The 479-nt window shown below is 47.6% G+C and overlaps 1 non-coding gene across 1 annotated transcript; it reads left to right on the forward strand.

Moving 5' to 3' along the window:
* LOC120084335 (small nucleolar RNA R71) lies at positions 1–107 on the forward strand. Its single transcript, XR_005483695.1, has one exon. It is a non-coding gene; the product is annotated as a small nucleolar RNA R71 (small nucleolar RNA).
* The last annotated feature ends 372 nt before the right edge of the window (positions 108–479 follow it).

The raw sequence follows: 479 nt of genomic DNA on the forward strand, positions 1-479 counted from the left end.
AAGCCATTATGCGGGCAATCTCTTATCAGCCTCTTAAACCTCGCCCAAGCATCGCTGAGCGATTCGTCATTATCTTGTTCGAAATTGGTGATTAATTTTCTTCGTCTGGCATTCTCCGTTGGAGGGAAATATTTCTTCATAAACTTCTCTACTACTTGCTCCCATGAGGTCATCTCCCCCGGTTTGAGAGAGTATGCCCACTTTCGTGCCTAGTCACACAATGAAAATGGGAACAAAGTTAGTCGAACTTCCTCGGTGGAGATATTCGGGAACACAAAAGTGTTGCAAATCTCTATGAAGCTCCGGAGGTAGGCATGCGGGTCCTCGCCACGCCTCCCACCAAACTATCCAGTAGTCTGGATCATCTGCAGCATCACCGGTTTCATTTCGAATTGCGATCCATCAAGAGCAGGCCTCATGATTCCTGGGGAGAAATCGTAGAGGTTGGGTGACGTATAATCCCGAATAGGCCTATTGCG

The sequence above is a fragment of the Benincasa hispida genome, chromosome 8 (assembly GCF_027475165.1).
Source record: "Benincasa hispida cultivar pf3 chromosome 8, pf3_genome.v1.1, whole genome shotgun sequence".
NCBI classification, from domain to species: domain Eukaryota; kingdom Viridiplantae; phylum Streptophyta; class Magnoliopsida; order Cucurbitales; family Cucurbitaceae; genus Benincasa; species Benincasa hispida.